This window comes from Rhincodon typus, chromosome 16, assembly GCF_021869965.1.
Source record: "Rhincodon typus isolate 14 chromosome 16, sRhiTyp1.1, whole genome shotgun sequence".
Classification (NCBI taxonomy): domain Eukaryota; kingdom Metazoa; phylum Chordata; class Chondrichthyes; order Orectolobiformes; family Rhincodontidae; genus Rhincodon; species Rhincodon typus.
Window position 1 is genome coordinate 10,463,841 of NC_063347.1, and position 23,928 is coordinate 10,487,768.

A 23,928-nucleotide genomic window follows, 5' to 3' on the forward strand; every position below is an offset into this window, starting at 1 on the left:
CAGCAGTAAGTGTTCAAACCATGACAGTAAATGCCCCTTTTTGTGTTAGTCTGAATGGCACATTAAATAGGCAAATCTCACAAGCGAACTTTGGCTGGTTTGTTCCTCGAATAAACTCTTGATTTCCTCATGTTAGCTCCACTGTTTAACTAAGAGGCTGGGTTCAGGCTGAACTATTTCCTTGCTGAAGGGTGTGTGCTGCAGCATTCAATTTAATTGCCTGACCCTATACAGGTGCCCTATGATACATGACTTTAGCTGGAAGTTGTAAATAATTTCTTTCCATGGAACACTAGGTTTCTTTCATAACAGCACACTGGGAACCATATGTGAACATGTATAATGTCCATAAATATTGACTCAGTAACTAAAAATTATTTACTAGGTTTCTCAGAAGTGACTTAAACTCATAAGACACCTGGGTAAGCAAGGAATGACTGTACGCCTGCAGTGCACCCACCAAAGATCACATTTCTTCTATCATCATCTACTAATTCGTTACCGGCTATTTCTGTCCAATTTTTAATCAGCTTATAGGTTTTATTTCATTTACCTAACTAAATCAATATGTAGTCCATTAAGTGAATGATTTAAAACCAATAAGATGATTAAAAAGCCAAGAAAAATAGCTGATGAGAGCTAGCAGGACTGGTGTCTTTAGATAACTGACCAACAGCAATAATTTGCATTTATATGGTGCCTTTAACACAATTCCAATGCACCTACAGAGATGTTATCAATTATCAAGCCACATAGGATCTTTGGGAAAGCAGACCTAATACTTGAGAACACAGATCAGATTAAATGAGGTTTTAATATTTTCTAATCAACCTGTTCAGAGATGTCATTACACAACTCTGAAGCAGGTAGGGCTGAACCTAGGCCTCCTGGCTCAAAGGTTGGGACATTACCACTGCACCTACCAACAGCCTTATAAAATACGTTTAAATTTAGTTAAATTAGGCCAGATTAGCAGTTAAACTGACAATTCCCTCCAGTTATCTGGCTAATGCTGTTGTCAGAATCTAAATAGGTAGAAGTAGGTACAGGACTAAAAGCATCCACCATTTTCAAAGCCAGTGGTGGAAGCAGAGACAATCAATAATTTCAAAAGTAATTTGAATGAGCACTCGACGGAAAAAGAAACTCGCCAGGCATTGGGGATAATCACATGTAGACAGGGCAAGGTAAGGATTGCAACTTTCCTTTCCTAAGGGACGTCAGCGAACCAGATGAATTTTTATGACAATTGACAGCGGTTACATGGCTGCCATTAGGCTGGCTTTATATTCCAGGTTTTTACTGATTTTAAGTTTCACCAGCTGCCAAGGTGGGAATCAAATTCAGGGGATTAGCCTGGCAACTGAATAACTAATCTGATGCCACTGTCTCCATGTTGTCAGCATGTTAAGACCAGGAAACAGATGTGCCACTTGATTATTATCTTATAAATCACATACTTGTAACACAGATCATTAATACACATGAAAAATAGCAATGGTCTTCGTTGTTAATTGTATATTAATTGAGTGTTTAATTGTATTCAGGTGCTTGGCAACAGGAGCCGATCAAAAACATGGTTGTTAGATTTGGGGGTGCATGTATTTGAGCGTTTCTAGAAACAAAAGTTTACAGTTGTGTAAAGATTACATTTCAGTTCTATCCTTCAGTGCCTGGCTACCTGAATAGCACACTTATAAGAAAAACTGAAAGACCTGCAAATACTGTAAATCAGAAACAAAAACAAAAATTGTTGGAAAAGCTCAGCAGATCTGGCAGCATCCGTGAAAAGAAATCAAAGTTAGTGTTTTGAGTTCTTCCTCAGAATCCTTCCTCCCCACTCCCTATCTTCTGCACAAAACCAGACATTTTCTTAGCTACCATCAGTTCTGAGGAAGGGTCACCAGCGCTGAAACGCTAACTCTGATTTCTTTTCACAGATGCTGCCAGATCTATTGAGCTTTTCCAGCAAATTCTATTTTTGACACTCATAAGAAACCTTGGGGAACTCTACTGTATATCAAATCCCAGTGTGGAGAAACATTCAGTACAACTTTGCTTTCTATTCCTCTTAAATGAACAGTGAAGGTTTAGACAGCCCTGGTGGAGCGTCTCTGTTTTCCATCTCTTCACTAATTTTGTATCAATGCTGCTATTGGCCCATTTATTACAGACTTCAGTTTTGCTAACAAGCTTAATATGTGGCACTTTATCAAACATCTTTATTCATGTGGTAACAATCAAATTAGTCAAACATGATTTGACTTTAAAAAATCAAAATTTCCTCTACTTTATTAGTTTGTTTGTCAAAAGGACTGTTAGTTATCTCTGTTCGTTATTTCTCAATGTTTCTTCACCACCAATGTTAAACTGACAGGTCTGTAACTGCAGGTTTATCCTTTTTTTCGTACAAGAGTATAATAACTGTAAAGAGGGTCTTGTGGTATAGTGGTACTGTCCCTCCCACTTTGACAGAAGATCCAGATTCAAGTGTCACCTGCCTGATACTACTCCTGTATCTAAGGAAGTTTGAAAGGTTGTCGTCAGGATCGATTAAAACCTACCCCATTCAGCAACCTAGGAAGCATCCCTTCTGGACTGGATTACTTATCCACTTTGAGTAGAAATAGAATTAGCTTTATTGTCACATGTCCTCAAATTAGTACTGTGAAAAGTTTACAAGTTGCCACTTATGACACCATCTTAGGTACAAAGGTAACTAGGTACAGATTCATAAGTACAAATTCTTACAGGGAAAAAAAGTCAGAAAAATAATGAAATATAAAGACCAGCATTACAGATCATAGGAATAAATTAGAAAAATAAAGAAATAAGAAATTCAGAATAAGAGTCCTTCCAACTTAGTCCACACTGGCACCTATCTCTAGTCTGCCTTGACTCCAGACTGTGCCAGGCTTCACCTCAAGCCTCTTGAAGCCAGGAGACTGCTCTGGAATCACCTTGAGGCTCAAAGTCCATACGAGACCACACCAGGCTGAAAGACTGCCACACTGGGCTGCTGACAGATCACGAAACCAGGCTGCCAGGAGACTGCCACACTATGCCAGGAGACCACCATGCCAGGCTGGGAGGCTGCCACGCCAGGCCAAGACATTACGTTGACAGGCTGAGAGATAAGCACACCGGGTGTGAGCTGATGCTGAAAGTCCGAGTTCATACTGAGGCTGGGAGTTCAGGACATCGCTGAGAAGAAAGAAGGGAAATAAAACAAGAAATATAAAAAAAAAAGAAAAAAAATTAAAGAAATGACGGAGTGGATGAGTTCTGTCTGGGGAGTCCTACTCCACCATGATCTTGGAGTACTGTTAGTCTCTATGGTACATATTCTGCACCTATTTTTATCTGTTACAGATAGATTGTGAGTTTTAACATGATTGCCTCTCCCTATTCTCACCACCTGTCTTTTAGGAGATTGAGATTTAGTTTTTAACCATGTTTAAACAGTGGTGGCATATTTCCCCGCTCCCTCTGTTTGTTGATTTTGACTTTGTAAGGACTGCAAACAACAATGTTATAAATTTAAACTGGAAGTACGGTTTTCTTTCATACACACTTAAACATGGGGATAGTAGGGGGAAATATGTTCTTACGGGCACACTTGCAAACATAGAATGAGAATTTGAATCAAAAGGGATAAAGAGATTATTCATTTTTTAAAATTCATTCATGAGATGAGAGCATCACTGGTTAAGCCAGCATTTATTGCCCATCCCTAATTGTCCAGATGGCAGTGAAGAGTCAACCACAATACTGTGGGTCTGGAGTCACATCTCGGCCACACCAGGTAAGGATAGCAGTTTTCTTCCCTAAAAGACATTAGTGAAATAGATTGATTTTTCCAACAATCAACAATGGATTCATGGTCATCATTAGACTCTTAATTCCAGATTTTTATTGTATTAAAATTCCACCATCTGGTGGGATTTGGACCCAGGTTCCCAGAACATTTCCTAGGTCTCTTGACTCTCTCCACACTTCACCTGATAAAGGAGCAGCACTCTGAAAGTTTGTGATTTCAAATAAACCTGTTGGACTATAACTTGGTGTTGTGTGACTTCTGACTTTAAATGAGTGAGTCATAGAGCAGATGACTGGAGTTCTCCTGAAATGAGAGTTTATTTGTGTTGTGAATGTTTTATGATCAGAGAGAGCTAATGTTGCTTTTGGTTTAGAAAAATCAAGAAATGATTTTTGCTTAAGATAAGCCCAAAGATTGGGAAGCTTTGGGCTTATCTTAAGCAAAAATCATTTCTTGCTAAAGATAATATGTAATTAGGTGTAATAATAGTTTCTCCCAGGGAAAGGAGTTAATTGAGAACAGTTAGGAAATAGGTTACCCCAGTATACAGATTTTACTTTGAAAATTCCAGACCAGAAGTGTTTGCTTAGAAACCTGAATAGGTTATTTCAGCTTCATTAAGCTTCATTGTGTGAATCATCAAAGAGGCTATGAATTTCTCAAGACCAGGAACTGAAAGAAACAGTTAAATTAAACCTATGGAACTCCCCCTGGTATTCGAGTACTGTAAAGTGATGGTGTTGGGATAGATGGGATTTTGTTTTGCCATGCATTTAAAAATCTTCAAAATTGTTCAAGTATGCAAATACCTTGGTTTGCTTTATTTTATCTTCACCTACTTTGTACAACAAACCTCTGTTTAATTGTTGAAGCCAAATCTGTGATCTATCAAACTAGATTTCAGTCTGGGATCTGATTTGTCTAATAGTAACATCAGCTGGGATCATAACATCTATCCCAGAGTTTATGCGGAAAATCATAAAATACCTTCTTACAGGATAGGAGTAAATTGCAATTCTAATGTGTAGGGTTTCTTTTTCTCAGAGAAATCCAGTCTTTGTGGCAGTTTATTACATAATGGCGGCATTCCAGTCCCATTAGGATGTACATAAGGCGTTGCTTGTCTGACTGAATGACCAAGTTCTGAAGAAGAAGGTTACTGCTAAGTAGTGGCAGTGTGGTATTGTCACTTGATGAGTAATCCACAGACCCTGGCTAATGTTCTGGTGACATATTCAAATCCTGCTATGGCAGCTGACGAAACTTGCATTCAATAAAATCAGGCATTTAAAAAAAGCTGGTCTGATGGTGATTAGTTCACTGATGTAGGAAAGGAAATCTATCATTTTTACCCTATCTGGCCTACATGACTCCAGACCCATAGAAATATAGTTGATTCTGAAATGGCCTAAAGAACCAATCAGTTTGAGGGTTATTTGGGATAAGTTAAAAATGCCAGGCTTACCAGCGATGCCCATATCCTTTGCAAAACTAAGTCATATGATTATAACAGCCATCTTTGTTGATCTGTTTAATGTGCTTTTAACACAGATATATAAAAATTGGTTTTTAATCCATTTTTGACATCTTTCAGAATTCTGGTGTTTTTCTTGTTCATCGCAGGTTTGATAAAGTCCTCTTCCTCACAAGGCGTATCTAGTATCTTAGTAATGCCCTCTACATCCACCAATACATGGATTTGTTTTGGTCCCTACACTATTTAACTCCAATGATTTTACAATGAAGATTAACATATCATTTCCCTTTCTGTTTGTTTGCTAGTTGTGACACACCTTTAGGTATTTTTAGGGGTAAAGACGTTCGACACATGCAAGTAGCTCTTGTTGATATCATGGGGAAGAGATTGAAATTGGATAAAAAGATAAAATGGCTCCATAGAAACGTGGAAGATAGGAGCAGGAGGAGGCCATTTGGCCCTTCGTGTCTGCTCCACCATTCATCATGATCATGGCTGTTCATCTAACTCAGTAGCCTAATCCTGCTTTGTCCCCATAACCTTTGATCCCATTCACCCCAAGTGGTATATCTAGCTGCCTCTTAAATACATTCAATGTTTTCGCATCAACTCCTTCCTGTGGTAATGAATTCCACAGGCTCACCACTCTTTGGGTGAAGAAATGTCTCCTCATCTCAATCCTAAACGGTCTACCCCGAATCCTCAGACTGTGACCCCTGTTCTGGACACGCCCACCATCAGGAACATCCTCCCCGCATCTAGCCTGCCTAGTCCTGTTAGAATTTTATAAGTCTCTATGAGATCCTCCCTCATCATTTGAACTTGCAGCAAAACAATCCTAACCTAGTCAATTTCTCCTCATACATCAGTCTCACCATCCCTGGAATCAGCCTGGTAAACCTTTGCTGCACTCCCCTCAGAGCAAAAGCATCCTTCCTCCAAAAAGGAGACCAAAACTTCACACAATATTCTAGGTGTGGCGTCACCAAGGCCATGTACAATGGCAACAACACATCCCTGCTCCTGTACTTGAAACCTCTCGCAATGAAGGCCAACATACCATTTGCCTTCTTTACCGCCTGCTGCACCTGCATGCTTACCTTCAGCGACTCGTGCACAAGGACCAATTAGTCCAAAGATTTTGCTGTTCTTTTTGTACCCAGCACTATACTTTAAATAAAAACATGTGCTCCCTGACATTAGTCCTGAACTTAGCAGTTACTTTGTTCGTACTTGTGCTCTGTTGATGGAAAAGTCTGCGACCATTCTTCGTATTATTTCCAGGTTTAAAATATTGGCTTTGCATCAAAGACCATTACTGAAAACTCAAGCTGTGGCTTCAGCATAACTCCATGTAGAAACCTAAAATTCATATTTTTTTGATAATAAAATTCCAGTCTGTTTGATTTGTTAAACTGAGTCCCATCTGCCTTCGAAGGCAAACATGAAAGATTTCATAGAATCATAGAAAATTTATGATACAAAGAGAGGGGCCTCTTGGCCCATTTTGTCTGTGCTAGCTGAAAAACAAGGCCACCCAACCTAACCCCATTTTCCAGAACTTGATCAAGAGCCCTGTAGGCTACAGCCCTACAGCTGTATATTCAGACACAATTTTAAAGATTAAAGGTTGCTGCCTCTACTATCCTTTGAGGCTATTACAGAAGTTCTGAGTTATAGAACCCAACTGCCCTGAGTTTTCTGATCAATTTGTCGAGTTGTCCGAGAACAGCACCTTCAATCACGGAACTTCAGTGGAGCACTGTAAAACAAAACTGGATGCCGAATCACTTAGGAATCCCACTATGGCAGAGGATGAAATTTGAAATCAATTAGAAGCCATCTAGAACAAAATATTGGCTAATGTCAAGCGTGTAACCACTGTTGATTGACATAAAACCCATCTGATTCATTAATGCTTTGTTGATTAGATATGAGTTTTATAGCTGTATTGGAACAGCTTGGTTAAGGTTACAGTAAGTTCTGGAACATGTCTTCAGTCCCATTGCCAGAATGCTGTCAGGTCACATAGACCTTTGCAGTAACCAGTACCTTCAGACATTCCTTGATATTACGTGGAGTGAATCAAATCTGCTGAAGAATGGCATATGTGGTAGGAACGTAGGAAAAGGATTGGGTGGTTCAGCCCAACCAGCCTACTCCACCATTCAATTCTATCATGGTTGGTCTAACACTTCGATCTCTATGACTCACCCCATCTCCATAACCCTGTACACTGGTTATCAAAAATCTATCAAGCTTAACCTTAAACATACATCCATTGCCCTATGTGACAGAGAATCCCAAAGTTCACAACTGTCTGAGTAAAATAATTTCCCCTCATCTCGGACCTAAGTGGCAATGCCGCCCCCCCTATCTTTTAAATTGTCCTCCCTGGTTTTAGAGTCTCCAACCAGGGTAAAACAGCTTATCCGCATCTACCCTATCCCTTTAAACATTTTGTAGGTCTCAATGAGATCATTGCTCAATCTATGAAACTCTAGAGAGTACAGGCCTAGTTTGCTCTAATTTCTCTTATTGGACAGTCCCACCATCCTGGAAAGAATTATGGTGAACTACCATTGCGTTCCCTCTATGGCAATGATATCTTTCCTGAGATACGGTGACCAAAACTGCACACACTACCCCAGGTGCTGTCTAATTAAGCTCTTATAGAAACCTTCTTGCAATAAAGGTTAACATTCCAAATTAACCGTCAGTGACTTAACACAAAAGACACTTTTGTACATCTACACTTTCTAGAATGGAGGATGTGCCAGACCGTAGTGTTCGAGTACAATCTGCTGCTGTTGATGGTTGACAGTATCTCATGAATGCCCAGTCGAGTTGTTAGCTCTTTCCAAAGTCTACTCCATTTAACACTGTAGCACACAACATGATGGACACTATCCTCAATGTGAAGATGGGACTTCATCTCCACAAGGACTATGCATTGGTTCCTTCACCAGCTGCAGTTATATTCTTTAGAATCTGACCAGATTGGTAATGGTGCTGCTGAGCCACTCTTGGTGACGGATTTGCTATCCTCAGTGCTCCCTTCAAATGTGTTCAATATGGAGGAGTACTGGTCATCAGCCTGGGTGTTTGTGGTACATTTATTTTTATTTGTTCAAAAGATGTGGACATCACTAGCCAGGTAATTGCTTATCCCTAATTTCCCAGCGGGCAGTTAAGTGTCAACCACATTGCCATATGTCTGGACACACATGTAGACCAGACTAGATAGGGACTGCAGATTTTCTTTCCCTGAGGGCATTAATGAATCAGATGGGTTTTATGACAATCAACAGTGGTTACACGGTTGACATTAGCCAATATTTTGTTCCAGATGTCTTCTAATTGATTTCAAACTTCATTATCTGCCATAGTAGGATTCAAACCCACATCCCCAAAACATGAGCCTCGGGCTCTAAATTACTAGTCCAGAGACATTACCTCTACGTCATCACCTCCCCAAGGTAACCAGCAGAAGGTTTCTTTCCCCATGTTTGATTTGAGTCAAAGAAAGTTCATGTGATCCAGAGTCAATGTCGAGGATTTCCAGGGCAAATCTTTCCCCAATTGTATACCGCTATGCTACCGCCTCTGCTGGTTCTGTGGTGCTAATGGGACAAGGTATACCCAGGGACAGAGAAGGTGTTGTCTGGAACATTGTGGGTAAGGTACGATTCTGTCACTATGTCAGGTTGTTGCTTGACTCGTCTGAGAGTCAGCACTGGCCCCCAGATATTGATGAGGAGGACTCTTAAGGATCAACGGGGCTGAGCTTGCCATTTTCGAATCAGGTATCCAAGTCAGCACAAGGTGGTCCATCCAGTACCAGTTTTTTTGGGGGGGCCTTGTAGTGGTTTGGTACAACTGAGTGGCTTGCTAGCTAGCTACATATGAATATACATATGAACATACAAATTAAGGAGCAGCAATAGGCTTTTCAGCCCTTTGAGCCTGCTCTGCCATTCAATAAGGTCATGGTTGATTTGGTTGTAACATCAAATCCACACTCCCACCTATCCCTGATTCCATTACTTAACAAGAATCTATCTACTTTTGCATAAAAAATTCCGAGCATTCTGCTTTCACCACCTTTTCAGCAAGAGAGTCCCTAAGATTGGGTGGCAAGGTGGCTCAGTGGTTAACACTGCTGCCTCACCAGCGTCAGGGACCTGGGTTCGATTTTCATCCTCCGGTGACTGTCTGTGTGGGGTTTGCAGGTTTTCCCTGTGTCTGCGTGGATTTTCTCTGGATGTTCTGGCTTCCTCCCACAGTCCAAAGATGGGCAGATGAAGTGAGTTGGCCATGCTAAATTGTCCGTAGTGTGCAGGGTAGGTGGATTAGCCATGGGAAGTGCAGTGATAGCATAGGGTGGGGTGGGTTTGGGGGGGATGCTCTTTGAAGTGTCAGTGTGACTTGATGGGCCAAATAGCCTGCTTCCACACTGTAGGGATTCTATGACTCATAACCTCAGAGGAAAGAAAAGTTGCCTAATCTCAGTTTTAAATGTGTGACCCCTGAGTTTTAAACAGTGACTCCTAGTTCTAGATCTGTCACAACAGGAATACTTTTTCCCACATCCACCCTGACGAGACTCTTAAGGAGTTTTAATCAAATTACCTTACGGTCTTCTAAATTCCATGATCAGATAATCATATTAGTGGTTCTATCCTCATGAGAGGAGGGTATTTTTAAGTACAAATTTTAGTCTGCTCACCATTGAGTTGGCACAGTGCCACTTCACTGGTGTATTTGCTGTACTTTTTGCCAGACCATTCACTGAGGTGAATGTAACCCTTGTGCCCTGAACGCCACAGACCTGGAATTGAACCTGAAACCCTACGTGCCTATGACTTAGTTCCACGCTGCAGAATTCATTTCACCAACTGAGAGGGTTAATTTCCTCTTGGTAGCATGTTGGTGATTAATACGCGCGCATAAAATTGCTTTTGTGATTTATGGCATTAAAGCAGGCAGTGAGGAATTTTCTCTGTAGAAGTGTTAACCAGTGCAGTGCCACAGCCTGAACAAAAACAATCATAATTTGAACACACACAATAATCCCCACCCTAATCTAAATTCTTTTGCTGTCTCTGTAGGTCCTTCACATGATCCATTAGTAGCTTGCTGAGGAAATAGAGGCTTGTCTTTAAAGAAGGGCTGTCTGTATTGCTTTGAATTGTGGCTGCCACCCCCTCAGGCGTGGCCACGTTGATCTGGAGGGCGCGTTGTCTGAGCTTGAGCTGTTGGATCCGAGAGAGAAGAAGAGAGAGAAAAAAGGAAGCGGCGCCAGAGGAAGGACAACAGAACCTATCCCTAAACAGAGAGGAATAAAAAACAAACAAAAACCTTATCGGTAAGTCACCTTCCCTTATCTGTGACTGGGGGAATCCCTCGGACTTCTTTTAGAAATAGAAATTGATCCAAAAGGCCTCTTCGACCAATATAACTTCCTCCCTCCCCTCCTCCTTTTTGGGGAGGGGGGAACGGTTTTTTTTTCCTCTGCTCCTTCTTAAGGATTGACAGGGCATGTTTTTGTCTTCAACTGGCAGGGCTTTCCAAAGCAGTTTCTGAAATAACGAATTTGAATTCTTACCGGTGAGATATTCTGTATGTCTGGTGTTTTAATTCTTGGGTTAGATTTCAATTTTTTTTTGCCCAATTTTTCTCCTTTTTAATCATCTGTTGCTGGCGGCCGCCATCTTGTGTTTGGAGGAGTTTTCTTTGGGGGGGGGGGGGTTTGACCCAAGGAAAAAACGAGCATCTTGAAGAGTAGTGGTGAGGGAGACCCCCTTTTTTTAAATATATTTGTCAAAATATATAAACCTAAAGATTCTTACCTTCTTTTAATTTTTTAAAAAAAGGTTAGCTAACAGCCCCCTAGCCCCTTCCTTTTCTCTTCCTCCAAGTACAAAGTTAGTGTGTGTTTCCTTACTAGGTCAGTGTTGCTTTTCCTAATTGGCGAGGAAGAAGTTTGTTTTAACTTTTTTTTTTGTTAATTCTTTTTAAGTCATATTTTCTTCCCGATCCTTTAGATCGCCGCAAAAAGGTTCGTGTGTTTTCTTTTAATTCGGAGGGGAAACAATATAAATGGAGGCCTCAGTGTTTATGAAGGGAACTTTTTTTTAATAACCCAGAAGAATTGGGTTTTATTTGCTAAATTTGAAGTGTTTTACATCGTGACTTTGAAATGCTATCGTATTTCGCCCTGCTTTGATGGTTGGCTGTGAATTTTAAGTATATAATCAACACTGTTTTACAAGTATTTTCAAAAAAACGGAAATATCAGGACATCTAAAATGAGGTAATCTAGTTTAAAATGGCAACCGCCCTAAATTTAGATTTTCCTTGGCTTCAGAGTCTGTACTTTTGGTATGCTAATCATATTTTTGTTGAGATTTTTCGACTTTTAAAAAGGGCGGGGAATTGGAAGTTTTTTTGTGTTTAAAATGTCGTCAAGCTTAGAGTATTTATTTTGAAGAATAAGCTGTCTGGCGTGAACTATTTAGTCTGTGTTCTCATTATGGTTTCCTCCTAATAAAAGTGAAATGTTACGGCACTCGGACGTGGTGTCATTTCCCATTTTTTTTAACATCTTGCCCCCCACCCCCATCAAATGCCATTTAAGAGCAGCAGTCTGAATATTCGTTCTTATTTTGAAATGGCTATGGCGGCTTTCCTGTTTTTAAGCCACGTTGACCTTTCTTTTACTTTTATGACAAAGATTTTTGAATATTAATTTTGATAGTTTATAAATTAGTAGACCAAAGAGAAGAATAGCACTGAGGAGGTGCATCCTGAACATTCTCATGTCTTGGCCAACGCCACATCTCTGGGGATAACCTTTTATCAATGAAGGAAGCTTTTATTGTTTCCCATAAGCAAAAAAGGAACTAGTTCTGATGCTATTGGGACATCAAATACAGTTTCTGTAAATGTTTTTAAGTTTTATATGCACTGGGTTAATTGTGTTCAACGTTTTTAAAGTGTTTTTAGTAAATTAACATGTACTCCAGAATCATCCACATTGTGAAATTTATTATGCTACGTTTATACCATGACATTTGATCACTCGGACATGATATGCAAATCGCAGTGAATTTCACGAAACCTAATTTATGTGGCAAGCTTTTGAACTTGACCTCCTGTAAATGTCAGAATATGTGACATAAACCAATTTTATTCAGGGGGTGGGGTATGCTTCCTTGCTTAGAGATGATAACTGTCTTGAGACTAGGAAGGTCCTGGGTTTGAGCCTATCTTTGATTTAGCTGATCTCCAAGATAGCCATGTGTACACAACTGGCTGCGGTGCCGCTGGATGAGGGAAAGGAAGATTAATCATGGCTGTCGCAACCAATCATTATGTAGACAATCTTGCTGGGTTTGCAGGGTAATCTTGGCTGTGATGCCTTCCATAGTTATATTACTTACTAATGTCAGTAGTTGAAGGCCCACACTTGGATGAGCGGGGTGGAAATCATCAAATGTGATATTTTGATGGTGTTTGGTAATATATAACTCTGCCCATGATAAGATGTCAGTATCTGCATGAGTGGGAGAAATTTAAAACATAATCCTCTATAAGGAGGTTTGACTCAGTTGCTGTGTTGTGTTGATGTATCTTTCTGCCAGACATTAGTGGGATGTAAACATTATGTTTATTTTGGTGAAGATGATGCTGAGGGGAGCATAGAGATTGGTCTGCTATATAAGGAAATGCATTGACCCTTCTAATAGAAAAAATTTAAAAGGAAGGTTTTAGTTATCCCTCCTGATATCTGTTCCTTTGGTTTAGTAACAATTTATCTCACTATTTTTAATTCACTATTGGAATAGTGGTGTTGCTAGTTAGGCCAGGACTTGAGGCCTCCGAGATCATTTGTGGTATTCCACTGCTTGAACTTCAGTCCTTGCAACTAGGTAAGGTAATTGTAGGATTTCAGCTGTGATGAAGGAACACTGCTTTATTTCTAGTCAAACAGCATCACTTGGCTTGGAACGGGTTATGGAGTTAATGTGACCCCATGTGACTGCTGGTTTTGTCCTTCAAAGTTTAGGTGTTCTTGAGTTTAGGAAGTGTTGTTGAAGAGGCCTTGGTGAATTACTGTTGTGCATTTTCGCAGTGACTGGTGAAAATACATAATGCTGCTGAGATGTCTGTAGGACCTCAAATAAAATATAGAACAGTTGCACTTAAAATTGGAGAGGAGCAACAGCCAGAAGAACCTTGCTGCAGTCATTGTGAAGGTTTTGTGAATTGCTTCAGTGCAAATTCTGATCACATTATACATATCAGACAAGCAATCTATGCTTCAGTTTCCTTTTCAATTATGTTGTGCTAAATTCCTGGATTTTGTATATCCATCTTGTTGCAGATTGCAGAAATGATGCACTGATGAATGTTTGTTTGAGATGATGGGGTGTTAGGACGATCAAGCAAGCTGTGTCAGGAGGCTGGGATTAAGTCCCCCCTGTTCCAGAGATGTGTGATAACCGCTTTGAATAGGTTGATTAGAAAATATCTGTGGTATCTTGGATAATGCAGACCTCATTGAGTGTTAGAACTGTGTTCATGCAGGTAAGTGGGGAGTATTTCTCCCATCATGCTCTTGATTTGTGCCTTGCAGGTTACACTTACTCTATAAAACTCTTTGCAATCTTAATCTATATAAAGAGGTGCAATAACCAGGTGCATAATCCAAATGTGCAATTCTAGTCCCCATCACTTCCTGGTTTTAAAACTTGCATTGAAACATTAGCTTTATACTAGTTAATATCTAACCAGCGTCCAAATGTAAAACAACTGCTGCATGAAAGGAGCCTCATTACAGTGCTTTAGCTCTGAAAACTGCACAAGATCACCTATAGATCAGGAACAAAGACAGAAGTTGCTGCAAAAGCTCAGCATGTCTGGCAGCATCTATGAAGAAAAAAATCAAGAGTTAACGTTTCAGGTCCAGTGATCTTTCCTCAGAACAGGACCCGAAATGTTAACTCTATTTTTTTCTTCACAGATGCTGCCAGGCCTGCTGAGCTTTTCCAGCAACTTCTGTTTTTGTTCCAGATTTACAGCATCCGCAGTTCTCTTGGTTTTTTAATCCACAAATATGCCACAGAATTCTGTGGCATGGTGATACAGCAGTTAAGATACTCGACAAGTAACTTGGATGCCTGGACTAATGATCCAGAAATAAGATACCATCTGGCTAATCCTGAATCCACTGACTTGTCAGAAAAAAAAATCTAATTCAATAATGTCCTTTTGGGCAAGGAAATTTGCCATCCTGATGGGTCAGGTGTACATTTTGACTTTAGACTCTCAGCGATATGGTATGAAAATTAACTGACCTTTGACCTCTGAAATCATTCACTCAGTTGTTTCAAGACCTACAATAAATGCAGGCCTGGCCAGTGATGTCCATTTCTAGTTAATTTTTATTTGAAAAACAATTCTCACTAGGCATAGAACATTGATGCCAGTATATCTCAAGTGAACTAATTAAGCCAATAAGTTTACAGTATTTTTTTTTGGTTCACTTCTGGTTTCTGCACTGCCACTGGCGTTGACAAGCCTGCACATACTAATACTTTGAATTGTATAACTTAAAGACATAACTTTTTAATTTGAAAGTACAAAATCTGTAGTTGTACTGTTTTCTTTAATGAATGTAGTGAAAATATATTAATTCTGCTAAGATGTGTGTAGGATCTCAAAAATAATATGTAGAACATAGGTGTGGAGCTGGATGAACACAGCAGGCCAGGCAGCATCAGAGGAGCAGGAAAGCTGATGTTTCGGGTCTGGACCCTTCTTCAGAAATGGGAGAGGGGAAGGGGATTCTGAAATAAATAGAGACTGGGTGGGGAGCGATGATAGAAAATGGATAAAGGAGCAGGTAGGTGGAGAGAAGCCAGTACAGGTGAGTGCAGGTAGGGAGTTGGGATGGGGGTTGGTCAGTGAGGAGGGAGGGGCAGGTAGGTGGGAGGGAAGACGGACAGGTTAAGGAGGCGGGGATGAGAGGGGCTGGTCTTGGGGTGAGGTCAGGGGTGGGGAGATTTTGAAGCTTGTAAAGTCCATATTGAGACCATTGGGCTGCAGGGTTCCCAGGCGGAATATGAGGTGCTGTTCCGCCAGCCTTTGGGTGGCATCGTTGTGGCACTGGCGGAGGCCCAGGATGGAGTGGGAGGGGGAGTTGAGGTGGTTCGCGACTGGGAGGTGTTGATGTTTGTCACGAACCGAGCGTAGTTGCTCCACAAAGCGGTCTCCAAGCCTCCACTTGGTTTCCCCGATGTAGAGGAGGCCGCATCGGGAACAGCGGATACAATATACCACATTAGCGGATGTGCAAGTGAACATCTGTTTAACGTGGAAACTTTTCTTGGGGCCTGGGATGGAGGTGAGGGGGGAGGTGTAGGGGCAGGTGTAGCACCTCCTGCGGTTGCAGGGAAAAGTGCCGGGGGTGGTGAGGCTAGTGTGGAGCGGACGAGGGAGTCGCGGAGAGACCAGTCCCTCCAGAAGGCAGATATGGATGGGGAGGGAAATATATCCTTGGTAGTGGGGTCAACTTGCACATGGCGGAAGTGGCAGAGAATGATGCGTTGAATCTGGAGGTTGATGGGGTGATACGTGAGGACAAGGGGAATTCTGTCTTTGTTGTTATTGCAGGGAGAGGGTGCGAGGGCTGAGGTGCTGGAAACGCAAGAGATGCGGTTGAGGGTGTTTTCGACCACTATTACATCGATGACTGTATCAGTGCTTGAACAGTTCATCTACTTTACTAACACCTTCCACCCCAACCTCAAGTTCACCTGGACCATCTCTGATACCTCTGTCTCCATCTCTGGTAACCACCTGGAAACTGATATCTATTTCAAGTACACCAACTCCCACAGCTACCTAGAATACACCTCCTGTCACCCACCTTCCTACAAGAATGCTATCCCCTATTCCCAATTCCTTCACCTCTGCTGCATCTGCTCCCAAGATGAGGCGTTCCACTCCTGGACATCCCAGATGTCCTCATTTTGCAATGACTGCAATTTCCACTCCAGTGGTCAAAAGCCCCCTCGACCGCATCTCTTGTGTTTCCTGCACCTCAGCCCTCGCACCTTGGGCCCTTGGATACTGGCGAGGGAGGAGGTAAATGGGCATGTGTTGCACCTTTGGTTACGGAGGAAGGTGCCTTAGGGCTTTGGGGGTGTTGGGGTGAAGGAAGAGTGGATTAGGGTGTCCTGGAGGGAACGGTCCCTGCGGAAGGAAGGGAGGGCATATGTGTCTGGGTGGTGGCAGAAATGGCGTCTGATGTTCTGGATGTGGATACCGGTGGGCTGGTAGGTAAGGACAAGGGAAACCCTATCGCTGTTGCAGGAGGGAAGAGAAGGGGTGAGGGTGGAAGTGCGGGAGATGGGTCACATCTGGTTGAGGGCCCTGTTGATGATGGAGCTGGGAAATCCTCAGTTGAGGAAGAAGGTGGACGTTTCGCAGGCTCCCTTGTCAAAGTTGGCCTCATCTGAACATATACAATGGAGATGGAGGAACTGAGAGAATGGGATGGAGTCTTTTCAGGGAGTGGGGTGTGAAGATGTATTGTCCAGGTAGCTGTGGGGGTCAGTAGGTTTGTAGTGGATATTAGCGGCCAGGCTATCTCCAGAAATGGAAACTAAAATTTCGAGGAAGGGAGGAGTCAGAGATAGGGCAGGGTAGAAATTGGAGGCTAAATTAATGAAGTTTTCCAGAGGGAAGCAGCATCGATGTATCGGAGAAAGTGTTGTGGGTGGGGGCCGGAATAGGACTGGAACAAGTAATATTCCACATACCCCGTGAAGAGGCAGGCATAACTAGGACTCATGCAGGTACCCATGGCCCAGGGATTTTCATCCCTGTTTAAAACTCGAGCAATGCTAAATCCCATCTTTTTGCAATTTTTTTTTTCATTAACAGCCCTCCTTCAGTGACAGTCTGTGCCTTGTTTTAATGAATTACAAATTCCATTGGTCTTCAGAGTTGTGATGTGGTGAGGGTTAATTATGACTTGCCTCATTCATATAGTAATAATCCAAATTAATATGTCCCTTTTTATTCCAATTTACCAAATGTCAAAACAACCTTGCATTGTACACCTGCTTGCAATGATTCCCAATTTTAAAACTCATGACAAAATCTCAACTTCTCACTTAGAAAACCCCAATTTCCAAGCGGTTCTTGAGAATCCTTCGAATTAAAATTCATGTCCTTCCTACAGCTGCCACAATTGCATGCAATATGCGCCAACTCAGTATTACTTTCCTAATGAATATAAGACAATAGTTGGACCTTGACTAGAGTATTGTTTGCAGTTGAGTACCACGCTTCAGGAAGGATTCCAAGGATGAGCACTTCATCTGCTGAAAGGTTGGAGAAGTTGGCTCTGTTTTCTCCTTTTTGAAAAGGAGAGGCTAAGATGAGATTTTGTTCTAAAGTTACCAAAATGGAGTTGTCTGGACACCGGGAAAAACTGCTCCAACATGCATAGATTTTAAAGTAATTTGCAAATGTGATATGAGGGTCAGGGATACACATTGTAGCAGTGTGATGGAGGCAGGCTCAAATGAGGCATCGAAGTGGACGTTAGACAGTTACAGGGAAAAGTCAGGAAAATAGCACTAAATCGTAATGCTCAATTGGAGAGCCAGTTCTAGTGTGGGCATGATGGGCCAAATGGTGTCCCTATGTGTTTTCTTTGAGAAAAGAGCCAAAGTATATTTGCTTTTCTTTGTCTTGTCACCTACACCTTTTTTAAAGATCTATATGGGGCAAACTTCTTATTAACCCAACACCTATGGGACCAGGAGTGTGCTGGTTGATCAAATATTGCTATAATCAAGAGATACGCATTGCTGCAGTAAACCCTGACCGAGTGCAACTTTGCGACATCAATATACCTCAACTGTTTTTAAAACATCAACGCACATCCTATAATCAATGTTAAACACACTAATAGAAACGTAATGCTAGGGGTATACTTTATTTACAGCATATATACTCAGACTTTGTGGCAGATCATGGTATTTGAGGCATATAATTTTTGCCGATTTAGCAAGAGTGCTGGTTAAAACAAAGTTTGTTGTACCTACGCCTCCTAAATCCTTTTTGCTCTTCTGTTAAGAATTTTTTCTAGTGTTTTTTTTCAAATGACCCTGAACTTCCATTTGCCTGCTACTTCAATGCACCATGTTCCCTAGCCAGCTTTTCGTACTCGAGCCTCTTGCAGTGCTCCAGTGAGGCTCAGCACATGCTGGAAGAACAGCATCTCGCTTCCTGCTTAGGAGCCCTGCAGCCTTTGGAACGCCTTCATTGTTCTTTAGCCATCCTCACACCCAGGCCCTCTCAAGTCATGAGATAACAAGGTGTAGAGCTGGATGAACACAGCAGGCCGAGCAGGAAGGCTGACGTTTCGGGCCTAGACCCTTCTTCAGAAATGGGGGAGGGGAAGGGGATTCTGAAATAAATAGGGAGAGAGGGGAGAAGCCTTGGGGACCGCTTTGCAGAACACCTACGCTCGGTTTGCACTAAACAACTGCACCTCCCAGTCGCGAACCATTTCAACTCCCCCTCCCATTCCTTAGACGACATGTCCATCCTGGGCCTCCTGCAGTGCCACAACGATGCTACCCGAAGGTTGCAGGAACAGCAACTCGTATTCCGTTTGGGAACCCTGCAGCCCAATGGTATCAATTGTGGACTTCACAAGCTTCAAAATCTCCCCTCCCTCTACCCCATCCCAAAACCAGCCCAGCTCGTCCCCGCCTCTCTAACATGTCCTTCCTCCCACCTATCCCCTCCTCCCACCTCAAGCCACACCCCATCTCCTACCTACTAACCTCATCCTGCCCCCTTGACCTGTCCATCCTCCCTGGACTGACCTATCTCCTCCCTACCTCCCTACCTCCCCACCTACACTCACCTTTACTGGCTCCATCCCTACCTCTTTGACCTGTCTGTCTCCTCTCCACCTATCTTCTCCTGTATCCATCTTCTATCCGCCTCCCCCTCTCTCCCTATTTATTTCAGAATCCCCTTCCCCTCCCCCATTTCTGAAGAAGGGTCTAGGCCCAAAATGTCAGCCTTCCTGCTCCTCTGATGCTGCTTGGCCTGCTGTGTTCATCCAGCTCTACACCTTGTTATCTCCAATTCTCCAGCATCTGCAGTTCCTACTACCTCTCATGTCATGGACTGCTTTCAGCACAGCCAACCCATTTACACCTTCTTTAAGGCTCCCATTATCTGCTTTTCTTTCTCCCTTGCACTTGCTTTCTCCACCTATCCACTCACTCCTTTACCTCCCCCACCCCCTGTCTTCAGCCTATATACCACTTTTTCCTAGAATATCAGTTCTGAAGTAGGGTCACTGGACTTTTTTCTCTCTCCACAAATGCTGCCAGACCTGCAACAATTTCTGTTTTTGTCTCTCATTTCCAGCATCTGCAGCTCTTTGTAGTTTAATGTTTTTCATTTTTCTTTTATACAAAATATAACTGAGATGAAGAGAAATTTCTTCACCCAGAGTGGTGAGCCTATGGAATTTCAGCTTTCCTGCTCCTCTGCTGCCTGCCCTGCTCTGTTCATCCAGCTCTACACCTTGTTATCTCAGGCTCCAGCATTGGCAGTTTCTACTATCTGAGGCACTGTTACAGCTCTTGTGGTTCAAGGGATATGTGCAGAGGGTGGAATTAGGGTATTGAGCTTGATAATCAGCCATAGTCACATTGAATGGCTTCAGGGTTCGAATGATCTACTCCTGCTCATATCTTCACTGTTTCTAAAATTTGGTATTTCATTGAATTTGCTAGTCAGCTACCCTTTGAATTAATTTGGTGCAACTCCTATTTGCATACCTCTGTTTGTTTGAAAATAACTTCTGTTTGTACTAATTTCTATCCACAGAAATCCAGTTTTTGAAACCCCTCCCCTTTCTTCTAGCATTATTTAGCCTTTACTTAATCTATTTCAAATGTAAGACCAAATAGACTGTTTCATTTGACATATTTCAATTTTTTTTTTGCTGTCACAAATGCCCTGTGATCTAACTAGGTTCAATCAATCATCTTATCATTACAAACTAAGTCAATGTGACTTTAATCGGGTTTATAGGTGTAATCACCAAAATGTACTACCTACGGAGTTTGTGGTGCAGTAGGTAGTGTCCCTGCCTCATAGTTAGAAGCAATAGTTTCTAAATCCACCCCAGGAGTTAATGGCCAAGGAAGATGCATTCATAACATGGCCAAACAGGTTGAGTTGCAATCTACAGATCTTTTCAGGATACCCCAATAATGGGCTGTAACAGGTGAGAGAAATTCTTGGTGAGCCATATGATGGAGGTAATATTAGGTGTCTCCGTTATCACAACCTCTAGCTCCAAACTACGATGTGCATGTTATTAGAGCAACTTGGACTTGAGTGAACTGTGACACAGTACTATTATGTAAGTTGCTTACTTTTCTGCAAGCTAGAACAAAGGTCCACAACACTGTATATAATCAACCTCCAAAACAGCAATAGTGATTTATACTCTTTAAAGACTTGTGGAAACAAAAGCTTAAGCATTGCACTCATGTCTCTCTTCCCATATCATGTTTGGAATTGTTTTAGTTGAACCAAGTCAGAAATTTGGTTGGATTACTTTGGACTGCAACTGAAATTCTGAAGTTAGAAACCAGAAATTCAGTTTTTGTCTTGGGGCCACACTGTCTTCTCGAACTAAGCTGTTCAACATTTCAAAACTGTATAATGGGTTTTTTATTCTCAAATTTCTGGGATAATTTCCATCCCTGAACAATGTTACAGTTCTTTTACAGAACAATGCAATATATATAACTTTTGTTATGCCATAAGAGTTCTTTTTAATCAAGGCTGTTATGGATAGATGTGATGTCAATATTGTGGGCCTGTGTAGGAAGGGATGGGAATCTGAGGGAAATGCAAACTATTGTACTGAGACCAACTTTAAAAGAAATGCAAGTAGGAAAGTAGACAAAAAAGCATGACCTAGAATCATTTTCTTTTACTACCGAAAAAATGCCTAAAAGGCGAAGTACAACATTTTTTAGTTTTAATATAACTTTGAAGGAATGGATGATTTAGGATTTTGAAGGTGAAGGATGGATTGAAGGAGAGTAAGTCTCTTTAAAAGAAAAATGCCAAATAAACCATATTTTGCTGGCCTTGGGAGTACTAAGTAATTAAAAGCCTCCACATAGAGGTTAATTATACTGCTGTGTATCATCAAGGCAGGCTTTGACAACTACTGTGTTGACAATCTATATTTGAAATCCAGGTAAGTGTTGTATGTTAGTGCAATAAATTCTGAGTACGCAGGGTAATGTTTCGTGGAAGCAATCTTCTGTAGCATGTTATATTTGCAGCTGTGAAGTAGAAAATAACATAACTTGGTTCACAAGATAATGTGCAATAGTATTCCTCTTCCATGTGTTACCTTTAATAAAATACTTATTCTGAATGTACAGATCTTTGCTCATGATGTTAAGGAGCCAAGACTCTGAATATATCTCGAACATTGGATCAAAAGTCCTTCACTGGACCTGACTGAATCCTTGCCCTCTGTTCAAAATGCACATTTAGTCAATTCTGAATTGGCCTGTAGAATGCAATATCAACTCTCCTATAAAACTCTCTCTCTCTCCCCTTTCCTTCTGTTCTATCTTGCAAGATATTGTTCGTTCTTTCATTTGGCATAGATATTGTTCTGCCAGATAGGCAGTGTGTACTTGTTTTGACTTGAAGCACCTTGGAATGATTTTCATTAATTTGCATTTTATATAGCACACTTATCATCCTGCACGACGTAACCCATTCTTGATGTCTCCATTCTTGCAAGTAACTGCCTCCTCTTGATGCTTTCACTTTCATCTGTACATTGACTCATCGTGCATGTGTACATAAACTGATGATGCCCAGCACCACTTCTCCAATATTTATTTTAGCATTGGTCCCTGCACCTTCCCCTATGTCCAACTCCATGTCTTTTTAGCCTGTGTCTCAAATTTTAAAAATCTCATCATTCTTATCATTGTGGTTGAAATCCCTCTACGGTTGCACTCTTCTCTACTCCTTATTTGCGTTAGAAGTTCAAGCTCTGCAAACCTTTCATTCCACTGACTGCAGTATTCTGTGTTTGTCTTCTGTTTTGCCCAATGTTAATGGCTGTGCTTTAGCTGCCTAGGCCCACACCTTCACTTACGTCCTTAAAATGCCTCTACTTTCATCCTTTTAGGCACTTGTTTAAACTCGCTCTTCTACCAAACTTTTGATCACTACTTCTAATAGCTTAATCATTTACTTAGTGTTCTCAGCATGGATCCTTCATGATGTCTTTGGGACATTTTAATGCATTAAAGGAGCTTCACTTCAGCTCTGAAGCGTCATCTAGACACAAAACATTAGCTTGCTTTCTCTCCATGGATGCTGTCTGACCTGCTGGTGTTGTCCAGCACTTTTTTTTGTTTGTTTGTTTGTTTTCAGTGTGGATTCCAGCATCTACAGTACTGTTGACATAGCAGTATAGTTGTGTGTGAAATTAATATCTGCACTAGATGCAGTTTTGGCAAAATAGATTGCCCAAGTGTAAAATAAAAACCATCCCATTAAATGTTTTCTTGTGGGCAAATCTGACTCCCAGAGCAATTTACTTGGCTTCACAGTTGCAAATGTGATGTGATAAGTCCAAATCCATCAGATTTGAAATACCACAATTGACTGGCTTGTAGACATTACTTTGTAAAATAGTCCAAACATGAATTCAAACTTCTGCCAAATATGATAGTTCATGATAGTTGTCTTTCCCTAGGATGGAGGATTTCAAGACTAGGGGGCATATTTTAAGGTGAGAGGAGTGAATTTAAAAACAGACACGCGAGGTAATTTTTTTTAAACACAGGGTGGTCACGTGTGGATATGGACCAGGAGGAGGCAGGTGGGACTAGCTTAATTTAGAATTATGTTTGGCATGGACTGTTTAGAATGAAGGGTGTGTTTCCGTGTTGTATAATTCTGACGTGCATTCAATGGGGAGGAATTTTCACTGGATAAAAGAGCAGCATTCCTTTCTGTACCAGGTATAAAGACAAAGCTTGGGGAAACAATATCTTCCAAGTCAATTTGCAAACCTCCACAATATTTTTCATGAATATATACATGATCTCAGGCAGCCACGCCACAACAGTAAGAAAGATGTCTTTTTCAGCACAGACTTCCCTTTCAAGAGGGGCACAAACCAGACAGAAAATCAATGTGACTGTAATCACTGATTCTCTGACTCGCCCAAAACTCCTTCATGATTTCAGTGCTGTAAAGTTCATTTATCTGGCCATGGATCAAAATTTTCAGAACTTGAACAGTGTCAGTGGGCTGCAAATAATGGAGAGTGTGATTTTAATACTTTAGGGAAACTAGTCAGACCATAGCTGGAATACTGTGAACAGTTTTGGGTCCCTTTTTATCTAAGGAAAGATATACGTATTGGAGACAGTCCAGACAGGCTCAGTAGACTGATCTCTGGTGTAGAGAGATTGTCTGTCTGTCTGTCTGTCTGTCTGTCTGTCTGTCTGTCTGTCTGTCT

At 41.4% G+C, this 23,928-nt stretch overlaps 1 protein-coding gene across 5 annotated transcripts in view; it reads left to right on the top strand.

Annotated features, from left to right (window-relative positions):
* LOC109911121 (transforming protein RhoA) overlaps positions 1-23,928 on the top strand; it is an 82,879-nt gene that overhangs the window by 16,800 nt on the left and 42,151 nt on the right. Inside the window, exon 2 of one of the 5 annotated variants that reach the window (XM_048606495.1) lies at positions 10,409-10,665. The gene's annotated coding sequence lies outside the window, so the exon portion shown is untranslated. Of the gene's footprint in view, positions 1-10,408; positions 10,666-10,722; positions 10,920-11,026; positions 11,614-23,928 lie in introns of those variants that run through there. The other 4 variants (XM_048606498.1, XM_048606499.1, XM_048606497.1 and 1 more) reach the window with 4 other exon arrangements.